Consider the following 20464-nt stretch of genomic DNA (forward strand, 5'->3'; position numbering starts at 1 on the left):
AATACAGAGACAATACTTGCAAAGGCTGCAACATTAAAGGTTATCTCCAGCAGATCTGTAGAAGAACCTTTACTCACCGAGTCACTGAAGAAGTGACCGAGTAGGAATCGCAGGATAGCGCAGATGAATACGTGGCTTGAGCAGTGGTGCAGCAGGGAGGGATTCAAATTCCTGGGGCATTGGGACCGGTTCTGGGGGAGGTGGGACCAGTACAAACCGGACGGTCTGCACCTGGGCAGGACTGGAACCAATGTCCTAGGGGGAGTGTTTGCTAGTGCTGTTGGGGAGGATTTAAACTAATATGGCAGGGGGATGGGAACCAATGCAGGGAGACAGAGGGAAACAAAAAGGAGCCAAAAGCAAAAGACAGAAAGGAGATGAGGAAAAGTGTAGGGCAGAGAAACCCAAGGCAAAGAACAAAAAGGGCCACTGTACAGCAAAATTCTAAAAGGACAAAGGGTGTTAATAAAACAAGCCTGAAGGCTTTGTGTCTTAATGCAAGGAGTATCCGCAATAAGGTGGATGAATTAATTGTGCAAATAGATGTTAACAAATATGATGTGATTGGGATTACGGAGACGTGGCTCCAGGATGATCAGGGCTGGGAACTCAACATTCAGGGGTATTCAACATTCAGGAAGGATAGAATAAAAGGAAAAGGAGGTGGGGTAGCATTGCTGGTTAAAGAGGAGATTAATGCAATAGTTAGGAAAGACATTAGCTTGGATGATGTGGAATCTATATGGGTAGAGCTGCAGAACACCAAAGGGCAAAAAACGTTAGTAGGAGTTGTGTACAGACCTCCAAACAGTAGTAGGGATGTTGGGGAGGGCATCAAACAGGAAATTAGGGGTGCATGCAATAAAGGTGTAGCAGTTATAATGGGTGACTTTAATATGCACATAGATTGGGCTAGCCAAACTGGAAGCAATACGGTGGAGGAGGATTTCCTGGAGTGCATAAGGGATGGTTTTCTAGACCAATATGTTGAGGAACCAACTAGGGGGGAGGCCATCTTAGACTGGGTGTTGTGTAATGAGAGAGGATTAATTAGCAATCTCATTGTGCGAGGCCCCTTGGGGAAGAGTGACCATAATATGGTGGAATTCTGCATTAGGATGGAGAATGAAACAGTAATTTCAGAGACCATGGTCCAGAACTTAAAGAAGGGTAACTTTGAAGGTATGAGGCGTGAATTGGCTAGGATAGATTGGCGAATGACACTTAGGGGGTTGACTGTGGATGGGCAATGGCAGACATTTAGAGACCGCATGGATGAAGTACAACAATTGTACATTCCTGTCTGGCGTAAAAATAAAAAGGGGAAGGTGGCTCAACCGTGGCTATCTAGGGAAATCAGGGATAGTATTAAAGCCAAGGAAGTGGCATACAAATTGGCCAGAAATAGCAGCGAACCTGGGGACTGGGAGAAATTTAGAACTCAGCAGAGGAGGACAAAGGGTTTGATTAGGACAGGGAAAATGGAGTACGAGAAGAAGCTTGCAGGGAACATTAAGGCGGATTGCAAAAGTTTCTATAGGTATGTAAAGAGAAAAAGGTTGGTGAAGACAAACGTAGGTCCCCTGCAGTCAGAATCAGGGGAAGTCATAACGGGGAACAAAGAAATGGCGGATCAATTGAACAAGTACTTTGGTTCGGTATTCACTAAGGAGGATACAAACAACCTTCCGGATATAAAAGGGGTCAGAGGGTCTAGTAAGGAAGAGGAACTGAGGGAAATCTTTATTAGTCGGGAAATTGTGTTGGGGAAATTGATGGGATTGAAGGCCGATAAATCCCCAGGGCCTGATGGCCTGCATCCTAGAGTACTTAAGGAGGTGGCCTTGGAAATAGCGGATGCATTGACAGTCATTTTCCAACATTCCATTGACTCTGGATCAGTTCCTATGGAGTGGAGGGTAGCCAATGTAACCCCACTTTTTAAAAAAGGAGGGAGAGAGAAAACAGGGAATTATAGACCGGTCAGCCTGACCTCAGTAGTGGGTAAAATGATGGAATCAATTATTAAGGATGTCATAGCAGTGCATCTGGAAAATGGTGACATGATAGGTCGAAGTCAGCATGGATTTGTGAAAGGGAAATCATGCTTGACAAATCTTCTGGAATTTTTTGAGGATGTTTCCAGTAAAGTGGACAAAGGAGAACCAGTTGATGTGGTATATTTGGACTTTCAGAAGGCTTTCGACAAGGTCCCACACAAGAGATTAATGTGCAAAGTTAAAGCACATGGGATTGGGGGTAGTGTGCTGACGTGGATTGAGAACTGGTTGTCAGACAGGAAGCAAAGAGTAGGAGTAAACGGGTACTTTTCAGAATGGCAGGCAGTGACTAGTGGAGTGCCGCAAGGTTCTGTGCTGGGGCCCCAGCTGTTTACATTGTACATTAATGATTTAGACGAGGGGATTAAATGCAGTATCTCCAAATTTGCGGATGATACTAAGTTGGGTGGCAGTGTGAGCTGCGAGGAGGATGCTATTAGGCTGCAGAGTGACTTGGATAGGTTAGGTGAGTGGGCAAATGCATGGCAGATGAAGTATAATGTGGATAAATGTGAGGTTATCCACTTTGGTGGTAAAAACAGAGAGACAGACTATTATCTGAATGGTGACAGATTAGGAAAAGGGAAGGTGCAACGAGACCTGGGTGTCATGGTACATCAGTCATTGAAGGTTGGCATGCAGGTACAGCAGGCGGTTAAGAAAGCAAATGGCATGTTGGCCTTCATAGCGAGGGGATTTGAATACAGGGGCAGGGAGGTGTTGCTACAGTTGTACAGGGCCTTGGTGAGGCCACACCTGGAGTATTGTGTACAGTTTTGGTCTCCTAACTTGAGGAAGGACATTCTTGCTATTGAGGGAGTGCAGCGAAGGTTCACCAGACTGATTCCCGGGATGGCGGGACTGACCTATCAAGAAAGATTGGATCAATTGGGCTTGTATTCACTGGAGTTCAGAAGAATGAGAGGGGACCTCATAGAAACGTTTAAAATTCTGACGGGTTTAGACAGGTTAGATGCAGAAAGAATGTTCCCAATGTTGGGGAGGTCCAGAACCAGGGGTCACAGTCTGAGGATAAGGGGTAAGCCATTTAGGACCGAGATGAGGAGAAACTTCTTCACCCAGAGAGTGGTGAACCTGTGGAATTCTCTACCACAGAAAGTAGTTGAGGCCAATTCACTAAATATATTCAAAAGGGAGTTAGATGAAGTCCTTACTACTCGGGGGATCAAGGGTTATGGCGAGAAAGCAGGAAGGGGGTACTGAAGTTTCATGTTCAGCCATGAACTCATTGAATGGCGGTGCAGGCTAGAAGGGCTGAATGGCCTGCTCCTGCACCTATTTTCTATGTTTCTATGTTTCTATCACCCGGGCTCCAGTGCTGATGAAGACGAAGAGAGTCTATGAAGCGGCTCAGCCCCTGGAAGAGGTGTACGGAGTGTGTACCTGCTCCACCGAGAGTTCCCTGTGGAAAATGGAAGTCGAAATCAACGGTGTTCCAGTCTCAATGGAGGTCAACACAGGGGCGAGCCAATCGCTGATGAATCAAACGGCCTTCGAGAAACTCTGGGACAATCCCGCCAAATGACCCAAAATGCTCCCAATCCAGGCGAAGCTGCTCACTTACACTAAAGACACCATCCCAGTCGCTGGCAGCGTGAATGTCCAGGTGTCCATGACGGCGCGATGCACAAGCTACCTTTGTGGATCGTTGCTGGTGATAGTCCAACGCTGCTGGGAAGAAGATGGATGAAGCAAATCCAAATCTGTTGGAGCTGGGAAAACCCCCAGGCCCCGGCAATCGACATCCTACGCGGCCCCAAATTTGGATCCGTCACAGCACCTGAAAATCCTACCGTCCAACTCGACTGTGTGGTAACGACACAGACCGCACAACTCAACAGCGAGATGATCCAACCCAAACGACCAGATCTCATCTTCCGGGCTCCAGTGGCAGGACTCCGAGGGAAGAAAATTGGCACAGGAGGTAGATTCCCGACTTCCGTGGCAGAATCTGGGGAGAAAAGGATCACTGCAGCCTACTTCGAGGAGAGAAAGACAATGGCGCCCGCACCACGAGGTGAAGCATCTGAAATCAAGATGGACGCGACCAGACCACGAGGGGCAGCATTGAGGGAACAACACGTGATGCCGAGCAACGAACCGGATTGGGGTAAAGATTGCAAGGCTCTTTTAAAGGAGACCGGCAACCCAGCACAATTAAAGGGACAGTTCCACTCTTTGTACAGCGATGCCGGTGACACCAATGTAAAAGATGTAATCAACAAATGCAAGTATGTAAATGTACTGTTGAACATCGATGCTGATGATACTAATGAAAAATTGTAACTAACAAAGGCAGGTATCTAAATGTAACCTTGCACAAAGATGCTGATAGTACACAGGAAAGTGATGTAATTAACAAATGCGAATTTGTAAAGACAACTAACAATGTCGAGTCGGCTGATTGTGGTCGGAGCCAATGTATCATGAATGCTAATGATGAAATGATATGTGATGCCGGGTTCTACATGCACGCCGACAAAGCCAAGGGCAACCTCCTGTGGGAAGCACCCAGTTCCAGCGGGCTACCTGATCATGTAACCTGCCCCTCCGGGACCAATGTGATGCCCCAGGGAGGATGGACACACACACAGTGGGAGCATACCCATTGTAGGGCCAGCGATCAATGTACGGCACAGGCACCACCACTGGCACCCTGCCCTACCCGCCTGGCCAGCACCGGGGGCAAGAGGCCAGCACCCTCCAGTCCTCCTGACGGGACCTGGGATGACCAGACTCCCACCACCGCTGAAGGGCAGCATGGAGATCCTGCAGTCGTCATCGGAGGACAGGGAGACCACACTTTCCGGTGGTTCTGCCCACCACTAAGCAATGGCAAAGGCCATGAGACACAGCCAGGTGAGCAATTCGAGCCCACCCAGCTGGCAAGGGGGGCACAGTCCGGTTGCTCCGGAATGAGCACCCTCACCCATCTGCACCCACACCCCAGGGGCAAGACTGTAATACCATGTATGTACCTTACTTGTAATATGTACTTGTTCCAGCACTGCTGAACGCAAAACAGTGATATAACTAATCCTATCAGTCATTCTCTGTACATGTACGCCAAGGCAGATGTCGAGCCACACATAGTCTATGTATGGGGGGAAGGGGAAATGGATGTATGTAGCCATGGACTTACATGGATCACACCCAACCTTCACCACAACACCCAACTGTCCACTGCTGACCATTTCCCAATGTCATGGCAATAAGGACTGGTGGGGGGGGGGGGTGCGGGGGTCTACAGGGAGAGAGCCATTCCCAAGCACACTCAAGTTGAGAGCCAGAACACACAGTGCAAAGGCCAGTGGCACAAGACTTAGGAGGGAATGATGTTGTGTATGCATAATGTATGTACTGTAACATTAGACCACTGAATGTACACTCACACTGTATACACCATACCTGTACCACCAAAGGGTGCTACTGGTGGAGACCTAAGGGTCACCTGCATACTGCAGGTAACCAAGTATAAAAGGGAACTCAGCTCACTGCATCTTCACTCAGGGAGCTACAATAAATGGACTAAGGTCACAACAATTCAAGTACAATACCTTACCTCATGGAGTCATTACTTATATAACAGATGAGAGTTTTGAAATCGAAGCGTTGCTTAACCGGGGGCCAATGTAGGTCAGCGAGTACAGCAGGTGATGGGTGAACGGGACTTGGTGCGAGCGAGGACACGGGTTGCCGAGTTTTGGATGACCTCAGGTTTACGTAGGATAGAATGTCGGAGGCTAGCCAGGAGTGCGTTGAAGTAGAAACATAGAAACATAGAAAATAGGTGCAAGAGTAGGCCATTCAGCACTTCGAGCCTGCACCACCATTCAATCTGATCATGGCTGATCATGCAACTTCAGTACTTCATTTCTGCTTTCCCTCCATACCCCTTGATCACTTTAGCCGTAAGGGCCACATCTAACTTCCTTTTGAATATATCTAACGAACTGACCTCAACAACTTTCTATGGTAGAGAATTCCACATGCTCACAACACTCTGAGTGAAGAAGTTTCTCCTCATCTCGGTCCTAAATGGCTTACCTCTTATCCTTAGACTGTGACCCCTGGTTCTGGACTTCCCCAACATTGGGAACATTCTTCCTGCATCTAAACTGTCCAATCCCATCAGAATTTTATATGTTTCTATGAGATCCCCTCTCATTCTTCTAAATTGCAGTGAATATAAGCCTAGTCGATCCAGTCTTTCTTCATATGTCAGTCCTGCCATCCCGGGAATCAGTCTGGTGAACCTTCGCTGCACTCCCTCAATAGCAAGAATGTCTTTCCTCAGATTAGGAGACCAAAACTGTACACAATATTCAAGGTGTGGCCTCACCAAGGCCCTGTACAACTGCAGTAAGACCTACCTGCTCCTATACTCAAATCCTCTCGTTATTAAGGCCAACATGCAATTTGCCTTCTTCACCGCCTGCTGTACCTACATGCCAACTTTCAATGACCGATGTACCATGACACCCAGGTCTCATTGCACCTCCCCTTTTCCTAATCTGTCACCATTCAGATAATATTCTGCCTTCCAGTTTTTGCCACCAAAGTGGATAATCTCACATTTATCTACATTATACTGCATCTGCCATGCATTTGCCCATTCACCTAACCTGTCCAAGTCACCCTGCAACCTCTTAGCATCCTCCTCACAGTTTACACTGCCACCCAGCTTAGTGTCATCTGCAAACTTGGAGATATTATATTCAATTCCTTCGTCCAAATGATTAATGCGTATTGTAAATAGCTGGGGTTCCAGCACTGAACCTTGCGGTACCCACCAGTCATTGCCTGCCATTCTGAAAAAGACCCGTTTATTCCTACTCTTTGCTTCTTGTCTGCCAACCAGTTCTCTATCCATGTCAATACATTACCCCCAATACCATGTGCTTTAATTTTGCACACTAGTCTCTTGTGTGGGACCTTGTCATAAACTACATCCACTGGTTCTCCCTTGTTCACTCTACTAGTTACATCCTCAAAAAATTCTAGATGATTCGTCAAGCATGATTTTCCCTTTCATAAATTCATGCTGACTTGGACCGATCCTGTCACTGATTTCAAAATGTGCTACTATTACATTTTCAATAATTGATTCCAACATTTTCCCCACTACCGATGTCAGGCTAACCGGTTTATAATTCCCTGTTTTCTCTCTCCCTCCTTTATTAAAAAGTGGGGTTACATTAGCTACCCTCCAATCCATAGGAACTGATCCAGAGTCTATAGAATGTTGGAAAATGACCACCAATGCATCCACTATTTCTAGGGCCACTTCCTTAAGTACTCTGGTCTGCAGACTATCAGGCCCTGGGGATTTATCAGTCTTCAATCCCATCAATTTGGGATTAGCCATTTGGGACCATGGCTGATCATGCACTGCAGTATCCCATTCCTGCTTTCTCTCCATACCCCTTGATCCCTTTAGCTGTAAGGGCTACATCTAACTCCCTTTTGAATATATCTAACGAACTGGCCTCAACAACTTTCTGTGGTAGAGAATGCCACATGCTCACAACTCTCTGAGTGAAGAAGTTTCTCCTCATCTTGGTCCTAAATGGCTTACCCCTTATCCTTAGATTGTGACCCTTGTTTCTGGACTTCCCCAACATCGGGAACATTCTTCCTGCATCTAACCTGTCCAATCCCATTAGAATTTTATATGTTTTGATGAGATCCCCTCTCATTCTTCTAAATTGCAGTGAATATAAGCCTAGTCGATCCAATCTTTCTTCATATGTCAGTCCTGTCATCCCGGGAATCAGTCTGGTGAACCTTCGCCGCACTCCCTCAATAGCAAGAATGTCCTTCCTCAGATTAGGAGACCAAAACTGTGCACAATACTCCAGGTGTGGCCTCACCAAGGCCCTGTAGAACTGGAGTAAGACCTTCCTGCTCCTATACTCAAATCCTCTCGTTATGAAGGCCAACAGTTTGAATGATGAAAGTCAGTGATTCATCAATTTATTTTCAAAGTTTGAGCTGTCCATTGGCTTACGATAATTTTCCTTACACTTTGCCTGCCGCCGGGTTAACTCAACACTTCTGACATCACCGCGGCTCTGAATCTGCGGTCGGAGGCTTCCCGCGGGGAAATGCCTCCGATCCATAAATCAAATGCCCGCGTAGCTGGTGGTCTGGGAGGTACGGAGATTGGCGGTCCTGCCCCTCTCAGGGATGCAGGCAGTTCTCAAGCACCCCTGGGATCACATGGGCCGGCCCAGCCAATGAAAGAAGGGATCCCCATTCATGCTTATTGGGATTCCGTATGTACAGATTCCCCGTGAACATGAATGCGAATACCTAAAAAACCATCACATATGTAAAATTAATTAAAGTAGCATTTAATTAAATATTTAAAACAGCATTTTTTTTTGAAAAATAGATTTAAGTGTTACTTACCTTACAGGTTTTTTAATGTATAAATGATTGAAAAAAATATATTTTTATGTTTTTTAAACTCTTACGCTGGTAAAAACAGGCCTTACGCTGGCTTTTACCAGGCGTGAGAATTTCACGGGCATCCGCTGGGCAGAAGTTGGGCCCGACTCTCCGTCCGTGGATGCCCTTTTCCCGGGGGTGCGTTGGATCTGTCGAGAAAATTCTCGACTGATCGCAAGTTCCGGGTTTGCGTGCATGACCATGTCATGGTCGAAATTGAGTGCCAAGTTTATGACAATGTATCAAAAGGCAATGAACCTCAAAAGTTAACCTGGAAAGAAAGACTTACATGTCTATAGCGCCTTTCATGACCACCGAATATCCCAAAGCGCTTTACAGCCAATTGGGGATTTTTGAAATGCAGTAATTTTTGTAATGTGGGAAACCCGGCAGCCAATTTGCGCACAGCAAGCTCCCACAAACTGCAATGTGATAATGACCCAGATAATGCATGCCTCGTACTCGCCTGTCGGGGGCACAAATTATGGGCCCATGTCTTGGAGAGCAAGCAGACTGTACATCACCCGCCCTTCAGATTCTGGGGTTCGAGAGCAGAGGTCTGAGGCACAGGATGTGCAGCCCTCTTACTGCTGGTGCTCCCAACTGAACTGCAGTAAGAATTGACTTCTTAAATTAAATGCCAGCTGTGGCTCAGTGGGTAGCACTCTTCCCTCTGCACCAGAAGGTTGTGGGTTCAAGCCCCACTCTCAGAAACCTGAGCACAAAAAAACCATCTAGGCTGACTCCAGGGGAATGCTGCACTGTCGGAGGTGCTGTCTTTTAGCTGAGTCGTTAAACCGAGAGCCCCATGATCATATTGAATGGTGGTGCAGATACGAAGGGCCGAATGGCCTGCTCCTGCACCTATTTTCTATGTTTCTATGTTTCAATGTCTGCTCTCTCAGTGGACGGAAAAGATCCCATGACACTATTTCGAAGAGAAGGGGAGTTCTCCCCAGTATCCTGGCCAGTAATTTTCCCTCAGTCAACATAATTAAAGACAGATTATCTGGTCATTGTCACATTGCAATAATGTGACAATGCTAAAGCTGCAGCCAACCCAGTGTCCATTTCGATCGAACGTCTGGACTGACGAGGCTATGAGCTGTAAATGCCAGCTTGATGAGAGCACCTAAATATTGAAACTGCTCCCCGGGACTTACCTCTTGGTTCTGTCCCATCAGGCTCACTCCCTCTCTCTCTGTATCCTGTAGATCAAACTATGCACAGTCGTTATGTTACTGGACCAGTAATCCAGAGGCCCGGACTGATGATCCTGAGACCTGAGTTCAAATCCCACCATGGCAGCTGGGGAATTTAAATTCAGTTAATTAAATAAATCTGGAATAAAAAGATAGTATCACTAATAATGACCATGAAACTACCTGATTGTTGTTAAAAACCCATCTGGTTCACTAATGTTCTTTTGGGAAGGAAATCTGCTGCTCTTACCCGGTCTGGTCTATATGTGACTCCAGAACCACAGCAATGTGGTTGACTCTTAACTGCCCCCTGAAATGGCACCTCACCCCCACCTTCTCAAAGACAATTAGGAATGGGCAATAAATGCTGGGTTTGCCGGCGGTGTCCACATCCTGTGAACGAATAAAACAATGGGCTGGATTTTCAGGCGAAAACATAAGCGATACGTGAAAATGACCGTTTTCGCTTCATTACCGATTTAAGGCCTAACTTTCGGCACTTGGGGTGCGCCAGGAGTGCATTGCAAAGGGAAGTGTTGCACTATTATTCGGGGCGCAGAAACGCGATCCTCGCCAACGACCGGGGTGAGAGGGGGAAAAAGAACATTACTAAGACCCTTGCCTAACAAATCGCAGTGAAAAAATAAACACATGTAAACTTTAACTGACCTATTTTTGCAGGTTTTCCAACTTACTGCCTTTGGCCGGGCTGCGGCGCTAGGTTTTACCTGTCGGTGTTCCCCGGGCGCGGTGCACGGGTCGGGTGAGTGCCGAAACTCGGACGGTAACGCAATCCGCGTCGTTACACGTCCGGTGCAGCTCTACCCGGCGGTGATTCCACCGTGGAACCGAGGATCGCGACCGGGCTTAGCGACCGGGTTTTCGCCCGCGGAAAGTCAAAACGCGGCGAAAACACGGATCGCAAACCACCGGAAAATCCAGCCGTATGTGCCAAGCGAGTGCTGCTAGACTGTGTGCGGCAGTTGAGCAATTGACAAAACAACAAACAAGGCAGTACAACTGATTTTCAGGAAATGTCTAAGCACATTACTCCAGTGTCCTGTCATTTAGCTAATTTGCTAAGTTGCTCTAATGAGCATTGAGGTGTTACTCTTGGAGCAGTATTTGCAAAGGTTTCAACAGAAATCAATTATTTTAGTTAAATTAGGCAGAACATATTTGCTGACAGTTATTATGGCAAAGTAAGGAAAGTATTGCTTTTATTTAGCTGCTTGATGGGCTAACAGTTGACTTTCTGCCTCATTCCTTCACTTAAAATTCAGTTAGAATTCTGGCCATGCACATTTCTGTCAAAGTCAACCAAATGAGTTTTTGCTCAGGAATAAATGCGGTGGATTGTGGAAGTTCTGCACTGCAAATTCGTACGGCTGCCCAGAGGAGATTGTTCGGCAAGCTGCTCGTCATCCTCATCAATGCATTAATACTGGGGGGAAAAAAGACGTCCATTTGTGTTACACGTTATCATGTCTCATTTGCAGTGGATGAATATTCAATAGGCACACGTAGTAAGGTGTGACGAAGAGCAATGAGGAAATGGTGATTTAAAGAAGATTGTTGCCTTTAGGATATTAGGACAACTCCCTTCTTTCCTTTGAATAGTGCTCGCGCATCTTGAACCTTTCCTAAACCACGAGAACAAGCAGATGAGGCCTCGGTTTATGACTGTTAAGTCTGAAATGCACTTATGAATGACTCCACGAGGCAATGTGTTGTACTCAAACTTTAGTGACCTTGGTCCTTTATTCGTAACTCCAGACTGAGGCACAAGCACGGTGGGCAGCCTTTTATGCTGGGCCCTGCACACCCATGCAGGTGACCCTCAGGTCTCCCACTGCAGTGCCCTCTGGTGGACAGCCTCTGCCACAGGTGCAGGAAACTCCGGTCTCCACCAGTTGCACCCTCTAGTGGTGCCAGCATAGTATATACACAGTGTAAACCTTATTGATAGTACATCAGGTAACAAGTCTCCATCTTATGAAACTATACATTGACTACACAGAGAGTATATCTATAATCTGCATATATAACAACCACAGAGTAACAGAGTAACGGAAGGTAACAGAACACTCGTTCTCCGCAATACCAGTTTTAGCTGTGATTATCAGCTGACACTCCTGTTCTGAAGCTCAAATATAAGTCCTTATGATGCTGTCAATGGAACCAGGTTGTGCTCTGTAACGTAAATAAATTGAACGCTGGCACCTGTTGTCTATGATCTTTAGACTTCTTCATAAAATGAAGATTCTGTTTCTAACAGCAAATCACTGGAATCGAATTGATGCTTTAAGGGCATTTTGTTTCTTTATTCATTCATGGGATGTGGGCGATGCTGGTAAGGCCGGCATTTATTGCCCATCAGTAGTTGTCCCTTGAGAAGGTGGTGAAGGTGCTCCCACAGCGCTGTTATGAAGGGAGAATTTTGCCCCAGCGATGATGAAGGAACGGCCGCCATATTTCCAAGTCAGGATGGTGTGTGTGACTTGGAGAGGAACGTGTTCCCATGCGCCTGCTGCCCTTGTCCTTCTAGGCGGTAGAGGTCGCGGGTTTGGGAGTTGCTGCCGAAGAAGCCTTGGCGAGTTGCTGCAGTGCATCTTGTAGATGGTGCACACTGCAGCCACGGTGCGCCGGTGGTGGAGGAGGGAGTGAATGTTGAAGGTGGTGAATGGGGAGCCAATCTGTTTTAGTGATGTTGATTGAGGGATAAATATTGGACTGGACACCAGGGATAACTCCCCTGCTCTTCTTCAAAATAGTGTCATGGGATCTTTTACATCTGGGAGAGCAGACAGGGCCTGAACACCTCGAATCTCTTCGCCGAGAGCAAGCTGAAGCCAAGCGTCGACAGCGGAAGGAGCGTGCGGAAAATCAGACTCCTCACCCACCCCTTTCCTTCAACCACCGTTTGCCCCACCTGTGACGGAGACTGTAGGTCCCGCATCGGACTCCTCAGTCACCTGAGAACTCAGTTTTAGTGTGGAAGCAAGTCATCCTCGACTCCGAGGGACTGCCTATGATGATGATGATGATGACTTCATTGCCTGTAAAGTGCTTTGCGACATCCGGTGGTCATCCGAAAGGCGGCACCTCCGACAATGCAGCACTCCCTCGGCACTGCACTGGAGCGTACCCATGCACCTGCTGCCCTTGTCCTTCTAGGTGGTGGAGGTCGCGGGTTTGGGGGGTGCTGCGAAGAAGCCTTGGCGAGTTGCTGCAGTGCATCTTGTAGATGGTGCACACTGCAGCTGCGGTGCACCGGTGCTGGCGGTCGCAGGTTTGGGAAGTGCTGCCGAAGCAGAACTGTGAGGCACAATGGGACGGCAGCGTGGTTGGGGGGGGGGGGGCGGTGGGGGGCGAGTTTGCCGTTGCCCAGGTTTCTAAGCTTAGCCGCGCTGATGTGACGAGCTGCTGCTTGGGTGCCTCCTCAAAGCATAATAAGTAACGGAGAATCAGATCAGTTAGAGATCTTTACCCACATTTTAAAAAAAGAATTCGCTGCCCAGGTCCAAATCTGAATTTGCCTGAACTTCTGGCACAGACACGATGGGCCGAATGGCTTTGTCCTGTGATGCTTCAACTCTTAGCTGTGAAATGAAGCCTCTTGTCTAACTATGGCGAGAAGCTGGCCAAGTGGTGTTGATATTTCACAAAGCGATGGATTCAGTTGGTCGAATGATCTCCGATCGCACTGGGGAGGGCACAGAGGAGATTTACGAGGATGTTGCCAGGACAGGAGAATTTTAGCTATGGGGAAAGATTGGATAGGCTGGGATTGTTTTCTTTGGAACAGAGGAGGCTGAGAGGAGACCTTATTGAGGTGTGTAAAATTATGAGGGACCTAGAGAGAGTGGATAGGAAGGACCTATTTCCCGTGGTAGATTGGCCAACAACCAGGGAGCATAGATTTAAAGTAATTGGGAGGAGGTTTAGAGGGGATTTGAGAAAGAAAACAAAGAAAGACTTGCATTTATATAGCACCTTTCACGACCACCAGACGTCTCAAAACACTTTACAGGCAATGAAGTCATCATCATCATAGGCAGCCCCTCGGAGTCGAGGATGACTTGCTTCCACACTAAAAATGAGTTCTCAGGTGGCAAAAGAGTCCAAAGCCGGACCTACAGTCTCTGTCACAGGTGGGGCAGATGGTGGTTGAAGGAACGGATGGGTGGGGAGTCTGGTTTTCCGTGCGCTCCTCCCGTGGCCGACGCTTGGCTTCAGCTTGCTCTCGGTGAAGAGACTCGAGGTGTTCAGCGCCCTCCCGGATGCTTTTCCTCCACTTTGGGCGGTCTTGGGCCAGGGATTCCCAGGTGTTGGTGGGGATGTTACATTTTTTCAAGGAGGCTTTGCGGGTGTCCTTGAAGCGTTTCCTCTGCCCACCTGGGACTCGCTTGCCATGTCGGAGCTCCGAGTACAGCACTCACTTAGGGAGTCTTGTGTCAGGCATGCGGACGATGTGGCCCGTCCAGCGGAGCTGATCGAGCGTGGTCAATGCTTCAATGCTGGGGATGTTGGCCTGAGAGAGAACACTGACATTGGTGCGCCTAGCCTGCCAATGGATTTGCAGGATCTTGCGGAGGCAGCGTTGGTGGTACGTCTCCAGTGTATTGAGGTACCTGCCGTACATAGTCCATGTCTCTGAGCCATATAGGAGGGCGGGTATCACTACTGCTTTGTAGACCATGAGCTTGGTGCCGGGTTTGAGGTCCTGATCTTCAAACACTCTCTTCCTCAGGCGACTGAAGGCTGTGCTGGCACACTGGAGACAGTGTTGGACCTCGTCGTCGATGTCTGCCCTTGTTGACAGTAGGCTCCCGAAGTATGAAAATGGTCCATATTGTCCAAGGCTTCGTCGTGGATTTTGATAACCAGGTGGCAGTGCTGTGTGGCGGGGGCAGGTTGGTAGAGGACCTTTGTCTTACAGATGTTTAGTATAAGGCCCATGCTCTCGTACGCCTCGGTGAAGGTGTTGACGATGGCTTAGAGTTCGGCCTCCGAGTGTGCGCAGACGCAGGCGTCGTCTGCCTACTGTAATTCGATGATGGAAGATGGGACAACCCTGGATTTGGCCTGGAGGCGGAGGAGATTGAACAAATTCCCGTTTGTCCTGTAATTTAGCTCCACTCCAGCGGGGAGTTTGCTGAGGGTGAGATGGAGCATTGCAGCAAGGAAGATCGAGAAGAGCTTTGGTGAGATGATACAGCCTTGCTTGACCCCGGTCCGAATGTGGAATAGATCTGTGGTGGATCCGTTGGTCAGGATCTCGATTAGCAAGTCATCGTGGAGCAGGTGGAAGATGGTAATAAACGTTTGAGGGCAGCCAGATCTGAGGAGGACCCTCCATAATCCCTCACGGTTGACAGTGTCGAAGGCTTTTGTGAGGTCAAAGAAGGCCATGTACAAGGGTTGGTGTTGTTCCCTGCATTTCTCTTGTATCTGCCACGCATAAATTTAAAGTAATTGGTAGGAGGTTTAGAAGGGATTTGAGAAAGAAAAAAAAGAATAGCTTGCATTTATATAGCACCTTTCACAACCACCGGACGTCTCAAAGCACTTTACGGGCAATGAAGAACTTTTGAACTGTAGTCACTGTTGTAATGTGGGAAGCGTGGCAGCCAATTTGAGCACAGCAAGCTCCCACAAACAGCAATGTGATAATGGCCAGATAATCTGTTTTTGTTATTGTGATTGTGGGATAAATATTGGCCCCAGGATACCAGGGATAACTCCCCTGTTCTTCTTTGAAATATTGCCATGAGATCTGAGAAGGCAGACAGAGCCTCGGTTTAACATCTCATCCGAAAGATATAAGGGAAAATCTTTTCACCCAGAGGGTGGTGGGGGTCTGGAACTCACTGCCTGAAAGAGTGGTAGAGGCAGAAACCCTCATTGCATTTATAAAGTACTTGGATGTGCACTTGAAGTGCTATAACCTACAGGGCTACTGACCAAGAGCGGGAAAGTGGGACTAGGTTGGATAGCTCTTTGTCGGCCGGCGTGGACACGATGGGCCGAATGGCCTCCTGTTCTGTAAATTTCTATGATTCTATGATCTTTTCCTGTTCCTAAAAGTTCTTTTGTACGAAACCTAACCAGTCATTTTTTGACTCCGGGAACTCTTAAAAATGGTTTCAGGATGAGACCAAGAACAGCATCACAACAAATCTAGCATTGTTTTATTGGCTCTGCCTAACATTGCTGCTTTGGTCACAACAACTTTGACCCCATAATAATAACTGGGTCTGTCATAAGAACAAAAGAATTAGGAACAGGAGTAGGCCATCTAGCCCCTTGAGCCTGCTCCGCCATTCAACAAGATCATGGCTGATCTGGCCGTGGACTCAGCTCCACTTACCCGCCCGCTCCCCATAATTCCCTTATTGGTTAAAAATCTATCTATCTGTGACTTGAATACATTCAATGAGCTAGCCTCAACTGCTTCCTTGGGCAGAGAATTCCACAGATTCACAACCCTCTGGGAGAAGAAATTCCTTCTCAACTCGGTTTTAAATTGGCTCCCCCGTATTTTGAGGCTATGCCCCCTATTTCTAGTCTCCCCGACCAGTGGAAACAACCTCTCTGCCTCTATCTTGTCCATCCCTTTCATTATTTTAAATGTTTCTATAAGATCACTCCTCATCCTTCTGAACTCCAACGAGTAAAGATCCAGTCTATTCAATCTATCATCATAAGGTAACCCCCTCATCTCTGGAATCAGCCTCGTGAATCGTCTCTGTACCCCCTCCAAAGCTAGTAAATCCTTCCTTAAGTAAGGTGACCAAAACTGCACGCAGTACTCCAGGTGCGGCCTCACCAATACCCTGTACAGTTGCAGCAGGACCTCCCTGCTTTTGTACTCCATCCCTCTCGCAATGAAGGCCAACATTCCATTCGCCTTCCTGATTACCTGCTGCACCTGCAAACTAACTTTTTGGGATTCATGCACAAGGACCTCCAGGTCCCTCTGCACCGCAGCATGTTGTAATTTCTCCCCATTCAAATAATATTCCCTTTTACTGTTTTTTTTCCCAAGGTGGATGACCTCACACTTTCCAACATTGTATTCCATCTGCCAAACCTTAGCCCATTCGCTTAACCTATCTAAATCACTTTGCAGCCTCTCTGTGTCCTCTACACAACCCGCTTTCCCACTAATCTTTGTGTCATCTGCAAATTTTGTTACACTACACTCTGTCCCCTCTTCCAGGTCATCTATGTATATTGTAAACAGTTGTGGTCCCAGCACCGATCCCTGTGACACACCACTAACCACCGATTTCCAACCGGAAAAGGACCTATTTATCCCGACTCTCTGCTTTCTGTTGGCCAGCCAATTCTCTATCCATGCTAATACATTTCCACTGATCTTTATTTTCACCGCGTACCTTTATTTTCTGCAGTAACCTTTTGTGTGGCACCTTATCGAATGCCTTTTGAAAATCTAAATACACCACATCCATCGGTATACCTCTATCCACCATGCTCGTTATATCTTCAAAGAATTCCAGTAAATTAGTTAAACATGATTTCCCCTTCATGAATCCATGCTGCGTCTGCTTGATTGCACTATCCTATTTCGATGTCCCGCTATTTCTTCCTTAATGATAGTTTCAAGCATTTTCCCCACTACAGATGTTAAACTAACCGGCCTATAGTTACCTGCCTTTTGTCTACCCCCTTTTTTAAACAGAGGCGTTACATTAGCTGCTTTCCAATCCGCTGGTACCTCCCCAGAGTCCAGAGAATTTTGGTAGATTATAACGAATGCATCTGCTATAACTTCCGCCATCTCTTTTAATACCCTGGGATGCAATTCATCAGGACCAGGGGACTTGTCTACCTTGAGTCCCGTGAGCCTGTCCAGCACTACCCCGCTAGTGATAATGATTGTCTCAAGGTCCTCCCTTCCCACATTCCTGTGACCAGCAATTTCTGGCATAGTTTCTGTGTCTTCCACTGTGAAGACCGAAGCAAAACAATTGTTTAAGGTCTCAGCCATTTCCACATTTCCCATTATTAAATCCCCCTTCTCATCTTCTAAGGGACTAACATTTACTTTAGTCACTCTTTTCCGTTTTATATATCTGTAAAAGCTTTTACTATCCGTTTTTAGATTTTGCGCAAGTTTACCTTCGTAATCTATCTTTCCTTTATTTATTGCTTTCTTCGTCATTCTTTGCATTCGTGCATTTGCCAGACTGACCTTGTTGAACACCGTTGATCTCTACCGTTCTACCTCGGGGATCTTGGTTTAATCTTCATCTGCCTCATTGCCGCGGCACTATTTGGAAGAAGACCAGGGGAGTTCTCCCTAGTGTCCTGGGCTAACATGTATCCCTCAATCAACATAACAAAAAACCAGACTCGCTGGTCGTTATCACATTGCTGTGTGTGGAAGCTTGCTGTGCGCAAATTGGCCGCACATTCCCACATTACAACAGTGACTACACTCCAAAAGTACTTCATTGGCTGTAAAGTGCTTTGAGACGTCCAGTGGTCGTGAAAGGCGCTATAGAAATCCAAGTCTTTCTTTTTCTTTCTCTCTCTCTTTCTTTCTCTCTTTCTCTCTTTCTTTCTTTCTCGCTCTCCTTTCTCTTTCTCTTTCTCTCTTTCACTTTCTTTCTTTCTTTCGTGTTGACGTGCGATTTGCTTCCTTCTAAGTCAGATGTCTTGAAGCAGTTCAATTATGTCTCGAATGCTGAACCTCCTTTATGTGTTCCAGTTATTGATTTTTACTTGACGTATATTCGATAGAACAAACAATCCAAACCTTTTCTCCTCTTTTCAACCAAAAATACGCTTCAGTTCAATGTTGAATTTTGTGTCATGATCTATTTGCACTGCCTCCCTGAACAGTCTGTCCAACACCTACAGCATTCTCTGTGTAAAGTAATTCAATCAAAACTGTTTATTCATCTTCCCTCTTCTGAGCTGGAATCTGTGACCTTTGGTTATGGTATGTGGTTATGTCGGACGCTTTATACAATCTCAGCGAATCTGTACATTTTAAAAGACCTCGATAAGGTCTCCCCCGAGCCTTTTGTTGAGAATGAACATTCCCAGTCTCCTTGGTTTCCCCTTGTAGCTGAGGTGCCCAATCCCCAGGATAAGGACACAAGAGCTTAAGAATTAGGAGCAGGAGTCGGCCATTCGTCCCCTCGAGCCAGCTCCGCCATTCAATAAGATCATGGCTGATCCCTGACCTCAACTCCACTTTCCCGTCCGATCCCCATATCCCTTGATTCCCGTAGAGTCCAAAAATCTATTGATTTCAGCCTTGAATATACTCAACGACTGAGCCTCCACAGCCCTCTGGGGTAGAGAATTCCAAAGATTCACCACCCTCTGAGTGATGAAATTTCTCCTTAAATCAGTCCTAATTGGCCGACCCCTTATTCTGAGACTGTGACCCCTGGTTCTAGACTCTCCAGCCAGGAGAAACAGCCTCTCAGCATCTACCCTGTCAAGCCCTCTCAGAACCTTGTGCTTCAATGATTCTGATCAGATTAAATCTGATGCAGCACTGTTTTCAAGAACTAAAAAATAACGCTTGACTTCCTTTACAACACTTCAGAAGTTAATTCTGTTTCTCTCGCCACAGATGCTACCTGACCTGAATATTGCCAGCATTTTCTGTTCGAACTACAAAAGTACTTTGTTGGCTATAATGTGCTGTGGGATGTCCTGAGGGCATGAAAGGTGCTATATAAATGCAAGTCTCTCTTTTCCCTTTATAGATGAGCAAGCTAATTATATTTCTCCGCCCCCCCCCCTGGGGTCACAGAAACATAGAAACATAGTAGGCCATTTGGCCCTTCTAGCCTGCACCGCCATTCAATGAGTTCATGGCTGAACATGCAACTTCAGTACCCCATTCCTGCTTTCTCGCCATACCCCTTGATCCCCCTAGCAGTAAGGACTTCATCTAACTCCTTTTTGAATATATTTAGTGAATTGGCCTCAACAACTTTCTGTGGTAGAGAATTCCACAGGTTCACCACTCTCTGGGTGAAGAAGTTTCTCCTCATCTCGGTCCTAAATGGCTTACCCCTTATCCTTAGACTGTGTCCCCTGGTTCTGGACTTCCCCAACATTGGGAACATTCTTCCTGCATCTAACCTGTCTAACCCCGTCAGAATTTTAAACGTTTCTATGAGGTCCCCTCTCATTCTTCTGAACTCCAGTGAATACAAGCCCAGTTGATCCAGTCTTTCTTGATATGTCAGTCCCGCCATCCCGGGAATCAGTCTGGTGAACCTTCGCTGCACTCCCTCAATAGCAAGAATGTCCTTCCTCAGGTTAGGAGACCAAAACTGTACACAATACTCCAGGTGTGGCCTCACCAAGGCCCTGTACAACTATAGCAACACCTCCCTGCCCCTGTACTCAAATCCCCTCGCTATGAAGGCCAACATGCCATTTGCTTTCTGAACCGCCTGCTGTACCTGCATGCCAACCTTCAATGACTAATTACCATGACACCCAGGTCTCGTTGCACCTCCCCTTTTCCTAATCTGTCACCATTCAGATAATAGTCTATCTCTCTGTTTTAACCTCACATTTATCCACATTATACTTCATCTGCCATGCATTTGCCCACTCACTTAACCTATCCAAGTCACTCTGCAGCCTCATAGCATCCTCCTCGCAGCTCACACTGGCACCCAACTTAGTGTCATCCGCAAATTTGGAGATACTACATTTAATCCC

Source organism: Pristiophorus japonicus, chromosome 22, assembly GCF_044704955.1.
Source record: "Pristiophorus japonicus isolate sPriJap1 chromosome 22, sPriJap1.hap1, whole genome shotgun sequence".
NCBI classification, from domain to species: domain Eukaryota; kingdom Metazoa; phylum Chordata; class Chondrichthyes; family Pristiophoridae; genus Pristiophorus; species Pristiophorus japonicus.